A 15,974-nucleotide genomic window follows, 5' to 3' on the forward strand; every position below is an offset into this window, starting at 1 on the left:
GTCTGCTGTGGCATTGCTATGAAGGTCCAGGATCCTAGCAAGAGAAGAATCATTACAGATCTCTCCACAAGAACTATTTGGCATTCATAACTAGCTTTCCTAGTGAAGACTTACTATACAACAAAATAGAGGGAGCAGTAATTCCTTCTCAGCCACCAGAATTTTTGAAATAACATCATCCTATATCTCAAGAGCTATTGGTATCACAAAAAAGAAAACATTTCTTGATATTCAGCTAAGAGAAAGCAGTTGTTCTGTGCAAAGCATTTCTATATTAACATTTTTGTATTTTACAACAACCTAACATTGTACTCTTTTTAGTTACTAAAGATCCATGCATTATGCTTATGTTTGAGCCCCTCAGAATAGGTTTTATCTCAGTAAAGAATACTTGCCATTGTTTTTAGTTTTCTGCCAGTTCAACGATTTCCTAGCATTTCATTCCATGCACATTTTTACAGAAAACAAAAAATATATATATAATTCAAACAGATCAAAATGAATATTCTCTATCGAATGCTTTTCATGATAAAATTAAACTAAATATAGTCAGCCGGGTACGGTGGCTTACGCCTGTAACCCCAGCACTTTGGGAGTCCGAGGCAGGCAGATCACCTGAGGTCAAGAGTTTGAGACCAGCCTAGCCAACATGGAGAAACCCCATCTTTACTAAAAGTATAAAAATTAGCTAGGCGTAGTAGCACACACCTGTAGTCCCAGCTACTCAGGAGGCTGAGGCATGAGAATCACTTGAACCTGGGAGGTGGAGCTTGCGGTGAGCTGAAATTGCGCCACTGTACTCCAGCCTGGGTGACACAGCAAGACTATCTCCAGAAAAAAAATAAAAAATAAAAAATAAATGTAGTCAATCCTCCCTTTCTTTGGGTTCTGTACCCCTGGGTTCCACAGCTGTCAATTAAGCCAATCTCAGATCCAAAATACAATAACCCCAGGTTTCACACGGCCAGCTTCTGGACTTGAGCATCCGTAGAGTTTGGCATATGCAGGGTTTCCTGGAATCAATCCCCTACAATGACTATATTACCTCATTTAATCCTAAGGAGAATTTCAAAAAGTGTCTACCATTATTTTCTACTCCACTTTGTGGATGAAATTGTCCAAGACATTAATAGAGTAAAAAAATTCTAAGGTGAGAAATCTAATAAGAGAACAAAAATCCTGGCATCTAAAACCAAAGTACATCTGATTTCAAAGTGCTGGTTCTTAACTATCACTCTCTATCTTCCCCTAACCTTCCCAGCAAGTATTGTATTATAACCAATTCACCTGTTTTTCTTTTTCTTTTTTGCAAGACCACTTTTGCGTAAGCACTGACCTGGGCACTGTGTTTCATTTAAAGAAAAAAAAAGTTCATCAACACAAGATTGTTCTTTAAATATACATTTAATCTACTAAGGGACTTAAGTAATCTTCAAAGACCATTAGTCTTCACCAATTTTCCTTTTGAATATTTTAATAGCTTCAAAACTTTATAATGTGTAACCACTTTTTGGCTCTACATTAACTTGTGTGTATGAACAATTCAACTGGTAAGTGAATCCTGATCATCTCTGTAGCATACCCATTCCAATGAGGAGGTTCTAGTGCTGTGACAGACGTGAAGAAAAAGTAGAGATATTTAAAAAAAATTCTCCCACGCACAATTTTTACCAGGAAATAGAAGTTTGAAACAAAGTGCTAAATGGTAAATTGATCAAGACTATGGATGAGTCTTACATTATTTTATGTGCAAACAAGAAAAAGGAAAATTTATAGTTCGCTCAATTCTTACAGCTGGGAAAGGAAAAATTGTAAACTAAATTGTGTTTACACATTTGGTGATTTTAAAGCCTTCATATGTACTTTTCCTAGATGCCAAATGTCATTACATAAAAAGTGTTTTGTTTTGTTTTGTTTTAGTATTGCAGTGTGCTCAAGAATCATACAAAATAGAAAAGACACTTCAGACCCAAGAAATTGGGAAAAACCGCAGAAAGAAAACACAATGGAGCTGATCTTTAAGGACAGAAGAATTTCAACACAAATAGGAGTTTCTGTTGTTTGTTTGTTTTGGGAAGTACAGTTCCAGATGAAACTGTGTTAATAAAAACGTTATTCTTCAGAGGTTGAAATAATGAAAAATATAAGACTAAGCAAAAAAAATGAAAACCAAATTAGTCCACATCATAAAGAGCAGTAAATTTGGAAAAAATAAATAAGCTCTGTATGAAATTGTTACACACATTACTATGAAAAAAGAGTTTCCCAAAGTCTCTGGATAAATAAAATAATTTCAGTGAACTAGAGAATGTCACCCGAGATTAAAAGCACCTTCCTTCTTATTGCAGCAAATCTCTTAAGAAAATAGACACACACACACACACACACACACACACACACACACACAAAGAGAGACAGAGAGAGAGAGAAGAGAGAGAGATCATGAAGAAAAGGCTATTCAATTACTTTAGAGATTAATGAAATTAAAAATAAAATATTTACCATATACACTTTCCCTTGACTTAAACTAAAACAAAACTAAATGTGGCAACTTTGATTTTTATTTGATTACTTTATGTGCTTTACATTGGTAGCATAAATAACTATACTAAAAGGAAAATTATTTTTCATGCTAGTTAAATATTCAATTGATTGTTTTGGCAGGCTAAATGTGGATGGGGCTAGGAGTAGGAGGAAGATTTTTAATGAGCAGGTAGCTCTGAACTCAACAGCAAATTAAGGGAGCATAAATCCTTTATAAAAACTCTTCCCACATACTTCCTCTCTTCACCATCAGTTCACAAAAGGCTGCTGTTTTTATGAGAGACACTGAGAATAAAGTCTGGAGCTGTGAAGGAATTGGTTAAGTCAGAACAGGAAAGGAAGAGGCTATGAATGCAGAAGCAACTCAGCAGTGCTGACCCCAAAGGATAATTGCCAGAGAGGGTTCTTCTTCTCAGGTAGTCTTTGTGATCCAACATAGTCCCTAAATAATTCTAATAAACAAGTGTCATTTTTTGAAAAGTTCTTACTGTAGATACAACACACAGAAGCCCCAGTCTCCTTGTTGGAGTCAAATGTGCATATTTAGTTAAAAAGAAAAAAAAAGAACACCTGTTTCCATGACTACAGTGTTAATTTACTTCTTAGAGTTGATCTTGTGCAGGATTTCTGTTTTTCTTGCTATAGTATTATATGCACTGTTGACATTTAGATTTGCACTAATTTTAGTGCACATTTACACTAAAATATATAAAGTATGAATAAGTAAACAAGTATCTCCTTTTTTCAATTTGTGTTCTTGTTCTTTTGAAATTACTAACACAAGTTGCAAAATCAAGCTAATTTTAGTCAACATTATGTATTATCTGTACATATATACAATATTAAATAGAATATTATTCAAAAGGCACAATTTTGTATTTAGTAAGAAAAGCAGAAAATCAGTTACTTTGAATAAATAACTTGTTTGAAAAATAAGTTGGGAAATTTACAGCAGCAGTGGCATAAAATGTTTAAGTCTTCTCATATCTCTCCATAAAAAGTCAAATCAAACAACAATCACAAAAACCTATATATAGCATCCACAATAAAAGTAGATGTAAAGTTGCCCACAAAACTTGAATGCTATGTGTTTGGGATCTGGGTAAAAATTTTCCATCAGGTCAAATATATTGACACAGTTGCACTATGCAGACATCCTGGATTAATGAGTTAGCTCACGAGGCCAGGAGTTACTCCGCTTGGGTGGTTGATTGAAATTTGGAACTAAACATAGGTGGTTTATACTGAACAAACTTAAGTGCCAAATTTCTTCATTTGTTATAGAAAAAGTTATCCAAATGCTTACAGGGATTAGAAAGTTGGAGTGGATTTATTACATGATAGCTGGTCTCCTGCCCGTAACTATGTCTCCATTGTGAGAGTCCAGAAGACACTCTCTGCATTAATGCTTTGAAAAACACATTGTGAGTGGAACACAAAAATGAAAGGACTCTGCTACACTGTTAACATTTATACTATAAATCTTCCACCAGCCTTCCCCAAGGAACCCCTAGTCATTTTCCCAGATGACTGTGCATTAGGGGAAGTAGTTAGGATTTGAGGATTACTCGTTGTTTGGAGCGCTCTATTTTCTGAAGACCCAACACTAGCATTATTCACCTGTCAAGATTAATAGAGTTGTGTTTTATGTCCATCTCACAGTGAGCACTGTGCATCTGCATCTACCCATGATGATTTTCCAAATTTTAGGATGTATATTTGGAATAGACATACAAAGCAACCTGCATAAGTCCACACTAGTTTCCACACTAATATAGAACCATGAGCTACTATAATATACCAGGAAAGACAAAATGGAAGAAAGAAACATTGCTTCTACCTATTAAAACACTAAAGGCAAAACAATACTGCGTGTTCCTGGGAGGATTGCAGAGGTTAGTGCTAACATCCAATTAAGTGATTCTAATCACTTCTTCTATAAAATTTGCCTTTTTGGCTGAAGCAAAACACAGATGGGTCTTGGGAAAACAGAAAGAATTATAAATTGTATCAAGTGGAGATTCTAACTGCAGTATTGCTTTAGATTTAGGGTTGGTTTAGTTACTGGAGAAAATCAACATATCCCTTGGTATTTGAAATTCAGCCATCAATCTGTTAAATACTTTTCCCTATGAATCTTAGTAATGACAGTATACTTTCTCACCACAGGATTATATCACTCTCCAGCTCTCAGTCATAGTCTAGTCTGCAAGGACTTTGACCATCTCTTCATTTCACAGAACATCAAATTAGCCCACGTCAACGACATCATAATGATTACAGGAAGCGGTAATAATCCTAACCACTGCAGTATGATACATGCATGCCGGAGGGAAAAAAAATAACAGACAATTGCAAAGATGTGCAAAGATTTCTCAGTGATAATTCTAAGATCTGACTGATCTGGGGAATGCTGACATCCTTTCAAGGTAAAAAACAAGTGTATCTGTTCTCTCCTGTCACAAAGAAGAGACACAATGCCTACTGAGCCACTGTGGTTTTAGAGGCAATACATATCCCAATTTGGGGTGCTACTTCCACCTATTTACTGAGTGGTTAGAACTGCTGCTAGATTTGTATGAAACTTAGACTTCGAGGAGGCCCTGCATCAGGTTCAGGCTGCTGCTAAAGCTACTCTGCCATTTGAGTCCTATGAAGGCATTATGATGAAATATTGCAAAAGTTAGATATACTCTTAGTGGATTTTTAAAGATGGCTATAATTGAATTAAAACAGTGACATTTGTGATTTTGGAGTAAAGATATGTAATCCTTCAGAGATTACCATTTTCTTATAAGCAGTTTCTAGCATGCTTCTGGGTTCTTTTAGACTAAATGCTTGATATAGGGTACCATAGTGGGTTGAGCTATGTATTCTGAACTGACTATGTCTGACCCATAATGACATGAAGTTGGACAAATACCGCAGCAGTCTATCATTAATTGGAAGTGACATATGTGAAACTGGGCTTGAGTAGGTTCTGAAGGCGCAAGTACATTCTATTAGCTAATAGCTTAGACTTTCATGCTCCCTACTCCTGTTATATTACCCACTCTGTCCCAACCCATATCTGTAGCATGGGTTGTATCCCATGACAAATTGACAGAAGAAGACACATTACAGACCTGGTTTACAGACGGCCCTGCATGGTATGGCTAGCACCATCTGAAAGCAGAAGGCTACAGCACTCTAACCTCACTCAGGAGTGGTCCGGGCAAGTACTGGTGAAAATATAATTTTGCATAATGCAACTGTTTGTTCATTTTTCCTGGAACAAGAGATGACCAGAAGAACATTATGCCCTGATCTTTGAGAACTGGCTAATAATTTGGTTAAATGTTTAGAGACTTGGAAGAAGCACGATTGCAAAATTGATGATTTGGGTGCCTGCAGAAGAAATATAGAGACATACAAATACATCTAAAGAGCAACCATAGAAGAGGCGGGTCTTATTAACAAACTGAACAAGATGACCCATTTTGCTTCTTTCCCCAGCCAACCCTGCTCTTGCCCAATACTCATGGACTATGCAGCCAAAGCAGCAGGGATGGAGCTAACGCATGGGCACAACAACATGCACTTTTCTCATGATGGCTGATCTAAGTGTCGGCCAATAGCAGAGTTCAACACTGAGCTCCCTATATGGCATCATTCTGTATGGGGACACTCCAGCCACTGGTTATTATATTGAATGCTTCCATCATGGAATGGGTAGTACCTTGAATATGAATTTGCTTTCCCTGCTCATAGTTCTTTCACCAAAAGCTTCATCTATGGATTTACAGAATGCCTTACTCAAAAGTAAGGTACACTACACAGCATTATTCTCACTAGGAAATTTCTCTTTTTTTCCCTAAATAAATAAGGTATGGCAATAGGCTCAGGCTAATGGAATTCATTGATTTTTTTGTCATGTTGCCTATTACACTGAAGCAGCTTGCCTGACAGATTAGTATAATGCAGTTGAAAGATTCTGTATCTATGTCCATTGAGTGATGATACTTTGAAATGGGGGTTGGGATCTTGTTCTTCAGGATATATTATATATTCTGAATCACTGATTCTATACCAAGAAACTTCTGTTTCTTCTATTTTAAGAATTTCCAGATCTGAGAATCAAGGAAAGTCAGTGGGAATACTATTCTCTTCTCACTATTAGCTCTAATGAACTTCTAGCATCATTTCTTCATCCTGTTCTCAAAATTTTGGGTTCTGCCAGCCTAAATGTTTTCTTTCCCAAGAGAATACTTCTTTTTATAAGAAACATCTAAATGGTTACATTTAATTGAAAGTTTAGGCTGTCACCTGGCCACATAGTACTCCTTAAGCAGCAAATCAATAGGCAATTAAGACAGAGTATTGACTGATGTGATTTGATTCTATCAAGGGGAACGTGGGTTCCTACTACACTGAAGGAGTCAGAAGTGTGTCTATAATGTTGGGAAGTCTCCTAAGACTCTCAGTAGTACTTTCATGACTTGTGATAAAAATCAACCAAATTTATAACTACTTTAATTTAACAGGACTGTTAATGGCACAGAGCCTCCAAGAATGAAGGTTTAAGTTACTTCACCAGGCAAGTAACCATGGCCAACTGAGGTGATAGTTGAGAGCAAAAGAAATAAAGGGTGAGAAACTGAAGAAAAATGCTATAAATATTAGGTCTCCAGCTGTTACCATCTTATAATTGAGGTTATAAAAACTATACACGACAAATGACTTGCAGATGAATTGCAAGGAATCAGAGTGAACATAAAAAGAATCTATATCAGTCAATTCAGTCACTATTCCTCCAGAGAATTTTTTTAAGCAATAGGGGTTCACTCTATCACCCAGGCTGAAGAGCAGTGGCATAATCATAGCTCACTGCCACCTTGAACTCCTGGGCTCAAGCAATCCTCCTGCCTCAGCCATCAGAGTAGCTGGGACTACAGGCATGTGTCACCACATTCAGATAATGGTTTTTAATTTTTTGTAGAGATGGGGTCTCTCTATGTTGCCCAGGCTAGTCTTGAACTCCTGGCATCAAGAGATACTCCCACCTGGGCCTTCCAAAGTGCTGGGATTATAGGAGTGAATCACCATGCCCAGCCTTAATTTATTACAAGGAAATTATTTATGCAATTGTGGAGGGTTGGTTAAGCAAGTACAAAGTCTATATGGCAAGCCATCAGGAAGCAAAGATTAGGAAGAGGTGAAAATACCATAGGCATGGGCCAAAATCATCTACAGGCAAATTTCTCTCTCTCATTCTTTCCTTCTGGCCTCAATTATGATTTTAAGGCATTCCAAATGATTGCCATGACAACCCACATTATTCAAGAGAATCTTACTTTCTGAAAGTCAACTAACTTGGATCATAATTCAAACAAATACAATGAAAAAAGAATTGACCAGGAACTGTAAAATTAATGCCATTAACAATGTATTGCTGTTTTATCGTGTTAAATGTTTAGAGTGCTTATATTGTCTCAGATTTACTTTAAAATAGTATAAAAGAGAAGAAAATAGGTAGGGGAATAGATGAAATAAAAATGACTACAACTTCATGATTGTTGAAACTAGATGACAGGAACATGGGAATTCATTGTACTAAACAGTAGCCCCCACTTATTTACTGGGAATACATTCCAAGATGTATAGTACAAAACCCTCCTCATATTGTTTTTTTTTCCCATGCATACAAACCCAGGATAAAGTTTGATTTATAAATTAGGCACAGTAAGGGTTTAACAACAATAACTAGTAATAAAATAGAACTGTTATAAAAATATACTATCATAAAAGCTATTTTAAACTTATGAATTGCTTATTTCTGGAATTTTCCATCTAATATATTTGGACCACAGTTGACTGTGGTCCACAAAATGAGAAACTGAGGATAAGGAGGGGTAGTTACCATATTGGCTTCTATATGTTTAAAATTGATGAATATTTTTAAAAATGAGTCGGGAACATGTCATAACTGAGTCAGAACACTGGTGCTGTTGGATAGCTTTATAGCCAAGAGCCCAAATACGCAGCATGCATCTGCCACCCATGAGCTGCTGCCAGCCCCGCCCCCGCAGCCAAACTCCTCCAGGTGCTCCCCAGGACTTCTGCTTATTCTTACTCAATCTTTTTGAGCTGGTGGTAAACAATTTCTTTCAGAGGAATTACTCATACCAGAGTTTTGGAAACCTCCTTAACTATTCCACAGATCACATCTTCCCATGAACACAAACATTTGGAAAAAAAAAAATGGCAGGATCTGACTGGGGAAATAACAATGCATAGACTGATCCAATTTTCCTCCAAAAACCAGGACCATGCTGATTAGTCTGGCTCACCTTCTGTGGCTCCTGCTTTTTTCATTACTCATAATGATCCTTTTTGTTTTTACCTCACAAACTGTATTTTCTCTCCTACTGTATGACTTTCTTTAGGACGTCACCTATTCAAGTGTGAACACTAATTGTGGATCAGGTTAAAGTTCCTTGAAGCTCCCTAAGCAATTCCAAGTTAGAATATGCATTCAGGCCTCTGTCTTTGCATTTTGAACTTTGCATAGCAGCTATTTATTCAGAATGTACTCTAACAGATATGAAGCTCAACTGCCCATGGCAATACACTATTCTCTAGGAGGGCTATTGATTAAATCCTTAAGTTGATTCAGACCAGCAAATACACCAAGTCAAATCTGCAAGGGCCGGAACATTCCTGGTGAACCCTTGTAAATATGAGGCCAGAAATTTGAGGTTAGAGGAGGGTGATGTCAGCAAGATTGAGGAATAGGAAGTCACAGAATTCACTCTCCCCTACAGAAAGATCAACTAGCAACGATTCACAGACAAAACCACCTTGGTAAAAATACCAAAATGTGGGAGTAATCCTGAGTCACTTGCATTATCTACAGAACTGAATAAAAATCTGCATTGGAAGGTAGGAAAAATGGTCTTTCATTGACTGCATAACCCTTATTCTTCCTCAAGTTGTGACAGCACCACACAGAGAAGATTTCTCAGGGTCCACAATTTTTAAATTGGGAAATGAGAAGTGGGAGGTGAACATTCAGCTTCCTTAGCATGCTGAGATGCATCCCAGGAAGTCCACTTTGTTCTCACATCACAGAGAATGGGAAATGTAGGAGGAAGCTACATGGTTAGACCACCTGGGGTCAGGTACAAAAAGGCAAGGAGAAAGAGCCCACAGAGATCAACATGCAGATTTTATTAAAAACTCAGTATAGTTTCCAGCAGTAGTGTTCAATGAGAGGTACTGCTAGTAGCATAACTTACTTGCCAAGCCAAGCGGATCACTCTCAGAAGAGGTGGGAAGTGGTACCTGTCTTGAATCCCTAAAAAGCCTCCAGGACAAGCCACAGACGCTATCTCAGTCAGGGTCCCATCCTGTGAAGGAGATGACCTCTGCAGCAAATTTCTGTAATTAGTAGGCACTAATATCCCACATCAGAAGCTAAATCTGTGTTTTCTGCAGTCTCAAGCCCCACCTCCAGACCTTTCCAAGGGAGAGAGAAAACCACCACGGCAAATGTTGACCACAAGCAGACAATAGTTTTGCCACATCAGAAAGTATAATCAGCCCTTCTCTAAGACTCAAAGCTCACCCCAGACCACATCAAGGAGGAAGGCAAATTTTAAGCATGCATTTCTACTGAGCACAGTAGTTGGTCCATCCATCTCAATCCACTTAAACTTGGGTCCCCTCCCACAAACCTATACAACTCCTGAACTAAAATAGCAGTATCTCTGTCCAGGAAATACATCATGTGGCTGAGCCAAATCAGAGGTGATTATGGTGCCCATAATTACAAAGCAGAGCACAGGCAGTGGTCTTGCCAGATGGCAGAGCCTACTCAGAGGCCCCACCAAAATTCAGAGCAAAGGCACATCCCAATCATCTAGAGAAGCTAAAAGCAAGCTCTGCCTGCCCAGGATCAATACCAGCTAGCCTATCCAAAACATAGACCAGACTAATGATATTAATGCCAAAGAACTCCTGTAAAAACTGGAAAAGGTGGCTATACCTGCAAATGCACAAATACCAATGGAACAACTAAGAAAACCATGACACCTCCAAAAGAAACTAACAAAGCCCCATCAATAAACCCTGAAGAAAGGGGGATTTATGAAATGACAAAAAAGGATACAGAATAATCCTCTTTAAAAATTCAGTGAACTTCAAAACTATGCAGATGAAAAAATTAAATAAAATTTGGAAAACAATACATAATGTAAGAAACTTGACAAAAAGAGAAACAAAACAATTAAAAAATAGAAATTCTCAAGATAAAAATACAATGAACTGAAAAATGCAATAGAAAGCTTCAAAAGCTAGTTGATCAAGCTGAAGAATCGGTGAACTCAGACAGAACATTTGAAATACTCAATTAGAGGAGCAAAAAGATAAAAGAATGGAATATGAATGAAGAAAGCCTGTGGGAACCATGGGATACCATCAAGCAACCTAACATATGCATAATAGGTATTCCCAAAGGAGAATTAAGAGAAAAACATTATCAGAAAGCATACTTTAAAAACAATAGATGAAAACTTCCCTAATCTGAGGAAAAAAGCCAACATCAAGGTACAGGAAATGCAGAGGTCACCAATTAAATTCAACCCATAAAGGAGTTTATGAAGACATATAATAAACTATCAAAAATTAAAGACAAAGAAAAAATTCTGAGAGCAGCAAGAGATAAGAAACTAAAACATACAAAGGAGTCATAATAGGATTAACAATAGACTTCTTAGCAGAGCCCTTCAGGCCAGGAGAGGGTGAAATGATATATGCATAGCGCTGAAGGAAAACACTTTAACATGAGAATAACTCAGCAAAGCTGTCTTTCAGCAATGAGAGAAAAATTACTTTCCCAGACAAAAACAGCAAACGGAGTTCATCACCACTAGGCCTGTCTTATAAAAATTGCTAGGGGGAGTTTCTTAAACTGAAACTAAAGGCTGCTAATTCATAACATGAAACTTATTAAAGCACAAAATCTAATGGTGTAAGTAACAGACAGCAATATTTGGAATACACTAGGGCTGTAATATTGGTGTGTAACATAATTTTTTCCCAGGCATGGAGGCTAAAGGACAAAATTATTAGTAAAATCTTTGGCTAAATTAGGTTTTCAAGGGATATATATTACAAAATGATGTAAGTTCGACGTCTAGAACATAAAATGGGGGGATAGTAAAAGTGTAAAGTTGTGTATATAATCAAAATTAAGCTGTTATCAGCTTGAAATAGACTGTTGTAAGATGTTCTATGTAAGCTTCATGGTAACAAAAATCTATACAGCATGCATAAAACAAAAATTTAAACAACTCCAAACATGCCATTAGAGAAAACCTTTAAACCACAAAGGAAGACAGCAAGAGAGGAAGAATGAAACAGTATCTACAAAAGAATCGGAAAACAATGACCAAAATAGCAGTAGTGAGTCCTCACCTGTCAATAATTACCTTGAATGTAAATGGATTAAATTCTCCAGTCAAAAAACACAGAGCAAATTAATGCACAAAAACAAGACCCACCTATATGCTACCTATAAGAGACTCACTTCACTTTAAAGGACACACCTAGACTGAAGGTGAAGAAATGGAGAAAAATATGCCACGCAAATGGAAACCAAAAGAGTAGGGGTAGCGGTATATGTATCAGAAAAAATAGATTTTAAGTCAGTACTTGTAAAAAGAGACAAAGATGGACATTATATAATGAAAAAGGAGTCAATTCATCAAGAGGATACATTGATTATAAATATATAGGCACCCAACAGTGGAGCACCTAAATATATAAAGCAAACAGTAAAGGATCTGAAAAAAGAGATCAATTGCAGTATGATAATTGTAGGGGGCTTCAATACATCACTTTCAATATTGAATAGATAATCCAGACAGAAAACTAATAAGGAAACATTGAACTTCAACAACACTTTAGACCAAATGGACATATACAGAAATATACAGAATATTCCATTCAACAACAACAGAATACACATTTTTCTCAAGCACACATGAAACACTCTCCAGGGTAGATCATATATTAGGTGACAAAAAAAGTCTTAGCAAATTGAAGAAGAATGAAATATACTCAGGAATAAAATTAACCAAAGAGGTGAAAGATCTATACATTTAAAACTATTAAGCATTAATAAAAAAAATTGAGAAGACACAAAGGAATGAAAAGATATCTTGTGTTCATGGGTTGTACAAATTAATGTAATTAACGTGGTTTTTTGTTGTTGTTTTTCTTTTTCTTTTTTTTTTGAGACAGGGTCTTGCTTTTTTGCTCTGTCACCTAGGCTGCAGTGCAGTGACATAATCATAGCTCACTGTAACCTCAAATTCCTGGGCTCAAGTGATTCTCCTGCCTCAGCTTTCTGAGTATATAGGACAATAGCTGTGTGCCACTAGACCCAGCTAATTTATTTTTAATTTGGTAGAAATGGTATCTTGCTATGTTGCTCAGGTTGGTTTTGAACTCCTGGCCTCATGCAATCCTGCCACCTTGGCCTCCCAAAGTGCTGGAATTATTGGTGTGAGCCACTGTGCCTGGCCCAATTAATATTGTTAAATGTCCTTGTAACCTAACGTGATCTACAGATTTGACACAATTGCTATCAAAATCCCAATGTCATTTTTTGCAGATATAGAAAAAACAATCTTATAATTCATATTTTCATATTTAAAAATCTGAATACAAAATTAATATTTTGTATTTAGGACTACAAGAAACATCAAACAGCCAAGACAATCATAGGTAGAATGAACAAAGCTACAGTCATCATACTACCTGATTTCAAACTATACTACAAAGTGATGGTAATTAATACAGCAAGGTGCTGGTATACAAATAGAGCTATCAATCAATGGAACAGAATAGAGCACAGAAATGGATTCACGTATCTATGGTCAACTGATTTTTAGCAAAGGTGCCACAAATTTATAATGGTAAAAAGGCAGTCTCTTCAATAAATGGTGTTGGAAAAACTGGATATCCATATACAAAAGAATGAAATCGAACCCTTATCTCACACCATAGACAAAAATCAACTCAAAATGGATTAAAGACTTAAACATAAAGCCTAAACTATAAAACTATTAGAAGAAAATATAGGAGAATATATATACAACACTGGCTATTACAATAATTTTTAAGATTTGACACCAGGAGTACAAGCAACAAAAGCAAAAATAGACAAAATACATTAAAATAAAAAGCTTCTGTACAACAATGAAACAACAGAGTGAAAAGACATCATGCAGATTTGGAAAAAATATTTGTAAGCCATACATCTGATACAGAATTGATGTCCAAAATATATAAAGAACTCAAAACAAATCTATCACAAGAAAACAAATAATTTGATTAAGAAATGGGCGAAGGACCTGAATAAACATTTCTCAGAAGAAGACATATAAAATGGCTAACAGATACATGAAAAAATACTCGATATCACTAATCACTAGAGAGATTCAAATCAAACCACAATGAGATATCAATTCCCATCTGTTAGAACTGCATTATCAAAAAGACAAAAGATAAATGCTGGTGAAGATATGGAGTAAAGAGAACCCTTGTACTCTGTTGGTGGGAATGTAAATTATTATAGCCATTATGGAAAACTCTATGAAGGTTACTCAAATTCTAAAAATAGCATTACCACTTGATTTAGCCATTATGTTTCTGTTTATTTACCTGAAATATTTGAAATCAGTACATGGAGGAGATGTGTACAAGCTCATATTTATTGTAGCACTGTTCACAATAACCAAGTTATGGAATTGACCCTAAGTGTTCATTAACATGAAAGGATAAAGAAAGTGTAATATATATACACAATGAAATACTATTTCACCTTAAAAAAATAAAGGAGATCCTGTCATTGGCAAAAATATGGATAAACTCAGAGGGCATTGTGTTAATTAATATAAGCCAGGCTTAGAAAGACAACCACCACATGACCTCACTCAGTTGTGGAATCCAAAACAAGGGATCTCATCAAAGCAGAAATAATAGAATGGTGGTTACAGAGGCTAGAAGTATGGGGTAATGGGGAGACAATAATGAAAGTACAAAGCGTTGGTTAAATAGAATAAATGTTTGGAGTTTTTTTTAAAGATCTTTAGCATGGTATGGTGGACATAGCTAATAACTGAGTACTGTATATTTCAATATCACTATGAAGTAAATTTCAAATGTTCTCAACATAAAAAAATTAAATATTTGAGGTGATGAATAGGTTAATTAGCTTGATCTAATTATTCCACATTGTATTAAAAATTATGATCTCACATTGTATTGTACAAATATATACAACTGTAATAGTCCAATATATAATAAAACATTTTTAAAAAGAAATTTGAGGTTAGAAACTGCATGTAAAATTTCCCAATGACTCAAAATGATCAACTCTAATAATCATCCCTTCTAATCCAGCAGCCCATACTTTTGCAATTACCAATTTTTCTGACCCAAGCCTGACTCCTCTAATATTCTACATTATAAAAGTAACCCCTCGACAGGAGGTTCATCTTCATTCCAAAATGAGGCAATAATCAAGAAAAAACTTGAAGACCAAAAGGCCAACAGAAGTTCACAAAATTCAATTAAGTCTGTTAGTTTTGAGAACAGATCAAAGTGGTTTAAAAGCATTCCATAAAATTCAGCTCATAAAGAGCTGTTTTCATTTTATCCTTCCTTCTCTGTGTTTCCCAAAATATATACCTCTATTATAACAATGTCTTACTCTTTGGTATTCACCAATCTCAAGCCAATGATACTATATTTTTTTAATCAATTTTTAAATATTCCTATATGCTTAGCTCTTTTGCCATTGTTAACATTCATTTTCATTTCTGGATCAACCTATCTATGTTTTCCTTCCTTTGTTCCAACTTTATTGAACATCTCTTATTAAACACCAGGCACTGGGTATATCATAATGAAAATACAGACCTTGTCACCACCCCTAATATTTGCCATCTAAGGAAAACACAGACAAGTAGCAGGCAATTGTAATAATTGCTGTGATTGTGGACATAGTAACATAAAGAATGACTACATCAGAATCATGTACGTCATGCCTAACCTGAATTTAACACATCAGCAAACCCTTGTGTAAGGGCGTAATGCTTAAGCTCTGTATGTCATGGGATGCAACTGTGATTTGCCCCTCTCACAAGTAGTTTAAATTGGTGGGATGGGAGTCAGAGTGGGATGTGTAGCTACTGTTGTAGGTGTGGGAAACATGAATCCCTTTTGTCCTTGACAATTCCAACACAGTTTGCTACAAAGAACATTTTTTCTTCTCCTTACATGGTCAATTTTCTGTGTCAGCTTGCCTGAGTCAGAGTGCCCAAAAATTTGGACAAACATTATTCTGAGTGTGTCTGTGAGAAAATCTTGAGTAATACAAA

This window comes from Pongo pygmaeus, chromosome 3, assembly GCF_028885625.2.
Source record: "Pongo pygmaeus isolate AG05252 chromosome 3, NHGRI_mPonPyg2-v2.0_pri, whole genome shotgun sequence".
In the NCBI taxonomy this organism is placed as follows: domain Eukaryota; kingdom Metazoa; phylum Chordata; class Mammalia; order Primates; family Hominidae; genus Pongo; species Pongo pygmaeus.